At 32.9% G+C, this 3,665-nt stretch overlaps 1 long non-coding RNA gene across 1 annotated transcript; it reads left to right on the top strand.

Annotated features, from left to right (window-relative positions):
• Positions 1-1,307: 1,307 nt before the first annotated feature.
• Positions 1,308-2,626, top strand: LOC117110708. The gene is made up of 4 exons (XR_004445760.1): positions 1,308-1,428; positions 1,794-1,891; positions 2,123-2,230; positions 2,496-2,626. It is a non-coding gene; the product is annotated as an uncharacterized LOC117110708 (long non-coding RNA).
• The last annotated feature ends 1,039 nt before the right edge of the window (positions 2,627-3,665 follow it).

Genomic DNA, 3,665 nt, shown 5'->3' with positions numbered 1-3,665 from the left:
AAGCCCCCTTAAACTATGACAGTTTATAGTTTTAAATGCATATTTAATCGATTATAGCGTCTACTAATATGTAAGAAATACATATAATTGTGCTTTTCTCCTCGACGGAGCACTGCCTCCAGCCCCAACTGGCGCCACCCCTGTTGGAAAACTAAATGCAGGAGATGTGACGTAAGCCAGAGTCAATCACGAGTGGTCTTACTATTTTATCATAATGCTAGGCCTATTATTGTTTTTGATCGCTGTCTTAACCACGAACTTTTCTTAATTCCTGACCTTCATGTGGAATATACTTGTGGTAATAACTTTATTTGATGTTAGACCCGGCCCTATAGTACCGATTATAATATAACACAATTCTTTCATCCTACTTACGAATTGCAGATTTATTTCAGAGTATATATCAGTAGGGCCTAGTCTTCAATCAATAAAGACAAAATGGTTAGGGTTTATAAGTAAAGCAACAGTACGTCCAACGTATTCATTACTTGTTAACAAAGTCTATCAAACTGTTAATTCGCATACAACCTTTTGATTTAAATAATCAATAAAATCGAACACATAATGGTGTAGGCCTATAAACTTACAAAATAACTTATATAAAAGATAATTATTATTTAATTAGAAGTAGCTTAGGTTTTATTAACAATATTCTTCCTTTTTATTTATTTATTCTTTAATTTTTTATTCAATTTCATTTTACGAGGGTGGCCCTAACAGCAATGATGACTTAAAAGGACCCTCTACCAAAAACCAATATCAATTTGAAAAATACAACAGTTATAGTAATATTTAGCATGAAACAAACTCAATTTACAAGGAAAACACTGGACAAAAAATGCAATATTTCATATTTACAATTATTTAGATTGTGAAGTCAAACTTGAAAAGCCAGTAACACTATATATATATATATATATGTATATATATATATATATATATATATATATATAATTAGATAAATAGATTCTTATTTTTTCTAAAATGTTGCAATGAAAAAAAATTCATAACTAGAGGGTAAGCGAGCGTAGAATATGCGTTTTTTATGTGTTTGACATCATTTGAACAGCATAATGTGAGGACTTTTACAATTTTAGAACAAATATTTTTGTTTTTCTGCACAGTTGTATAGAATGAGTACAATTTCAAAATCAAATTGTATTATAAAGTTAGATAATAATTGGATAAGTAAAGTAGGCCTATTTTTTTATTCGCATTGCCTGACCCATTTCATGTACGCCCACAACAAAAATGGATTCGTCAGTGCTTTTCTACTCCGGCCAATCAAGTAGACGAGCTACCAACGTCAACGCACACTTCAAAATTATTATGGGTCTATCCGGTTTATTATTATGTACTGGTAAATGCAACACTATACTAAAAATAGGTTGTTTCTTCATAAAGCGCAACATTGCCGCCCTACAATAGGTAAGTACGCATTTTTACACTAACATCATATATCATTATTATTTTATCAGAATTAATTTTTCAAAAGTATAGTTTGCTTTTAAACGATTTTTTACGTCATCATACGCGCATTAAAAATTTTTATTATTATTACTGTATTATTATTATTATCAATTGTTACGCTTTTTAATTATTGTCTTCGTCATCATCGTCATCATCATCATTGTCATCATTCGCCATTATCATTCATTATATTATCATCATCATCAACATCACCATCATCATTATCATCATAGTCGTCATTATCATTCATAATCAATATGATTATCATAATAATACTAAGGATGAATAAACAGTTGAATAATCGTCTTTTCCCTTCCTAACAGAAACATGCAAAGAAGCTGTAATTCTGCTGTTGTAGCCATTTTACTGTTGTTTTGCAATAAACTTGATGCGCAAGGTTCCTGCTGTTATCGCTCAAAGGGTAGGAACTAACAAACTAAACAATTATTCATGGTTGTATATTTACTTTGTATTTTCTGTTAAGTTAGAATACAAAATGAAAAGTTCCCTTGTGTTTTATGATATCTATTATGTTGTTATGGTACTGGGATTGTATTTGTATTAATGAAATGTAATCAATAAAAATGATATTAATAACACAACTTACTAGTATATATATATATATATATATATATATATATTTTCATTCAAGATTCTGTAGCAATTGATAGCATTAACATCAAGGCAACATTTCTCACAATTGATCTTTACGATACAAAATGGGATTTACAGGTCAACATATCTTGGACACCTGTTGAAGGTTAGTTATCATTTTATCTCAGCCTCAATTCGTTTTTATTTTTAAAGCAATTTCAGCCTCAATGTTCTTATAAAAAAGGTGTATTTGTAGGGATTAGGTGACATTGTGTGTATTTTAGGGAATGTGCCAAAATCTGCGGGCCCTTTTTGTAGTCCCTTGACTAACTTTTCGATAATTATTGAGGGGCAAATTGATATTTCTTAGGCACTTACATTTGAAATTTAAACAAAATTAACAGCATTTTGATATAAATGTATTTGTTTAGGTTACAACAGATATATTGTTGAACTCGAGACGTATAGCGCCCCCTCCTCTAGCAATGCATTTTGTAATCCACTGACTTCGTGTACTTTTGACGGTGTATCGGTAAGTTGCAGCACATAATATAAATCTCAATAATTTACCTACGGTATTTATGTATACCTAGATTTTCATACAGAAATAGTTAAGTAAGCTTTTTGCTTTTAGCTGTATATTTTATAGGATTCATATAGCGCACATATCCAAAAAACTGCTCAAGGCGTCCCCCACCCCTCCGTTCATTCGATACATCAATCATACACAACGTGCAACCTCCTCCGCTCCCTGGATAGCAGGGGTGGCGCCAGGATTTGCCTGACGGGGGAGGTGGGACGAGGTCCCCGACGAGGAGATGAGATTCCCCTGACGGTGAGGGGAACAATTCCCCCGACGAGGGGTCAGATTTCCCCGACGAAAGCAAAGTGGGCGTGGTCGAGCTTCGATTAAAACGTTTCGAAAGTGGTCCAGGAGGTGAAGCCCCCGAAAATGTTGACAATTTAGAGGTTTCAAAGGCTTATTTAATCGATTTTACTAGTATGAAGGGGTGGGGAACTCTCCTAGACGGGATCCCCCGCTGGCGCCACCCCTGCTGGGCAGTATTTTTTGTTATTAATTAGCACAACTAATTTCATTCCCATTTATTCATCTCCCTACTAGGTACCCATTTATAATCTCGAGTTCTTGTGAAATATCCTTGTCAAAATTGTTAAATAGGTAGCCCTCTCAATAATGAAAATAATTTTATATTGGTCTATTGATACCTAAGCTTATGCCTACTATTAATAAATTTGTAGTACTAAAATGTAAGATCGTGAAAAGCGAAATAGATTCCTTCCAATAGAGTAAAACAAAGTAAAAAAATGTAAGATATCACTCTATTCAGAGAAGAATTAATTTTCAATCGTTAAAGAATGAATTCACTCATTTATATTTAGAGTGTACAAAAGTAGGTTAAACCGTACCAAAGCATCGAGGTTAAGAGATAGATTGTGTTGATCCGGTGCTTTGCCCAGCAATGACACAAATAATCTCTATTTTGTATTATTGTATAGCATTTCACTTAGAATATCTATTGATAGCAATTTATCTACAAATCGTACCACAAGTGTAATATATTGTAATATGTGGCCTCACA

This window comes from Anneissia japonica, unplaced genomic scaffold (genome assembly GCF_011630105.1).
Source record: "Anneissia japonica isolate Jap-2015-1 unplaced genomic scaffold, ASM1163010v1 scaffold2756_len2360902_cov194, whole genome shotgun sequence".
NCBI classification, from domain to species: domain Eukaryota; kingdom Metazoa; phylum Echinodermata; class Crinoidea; order Comatulida; family Comatulidae; genus Anneissia; species Anneissia japonica.
Note: the sequence above shows the minus strand (reverse complement) of the source record. Positions and strands in the feature narration are given on the sequence as shown.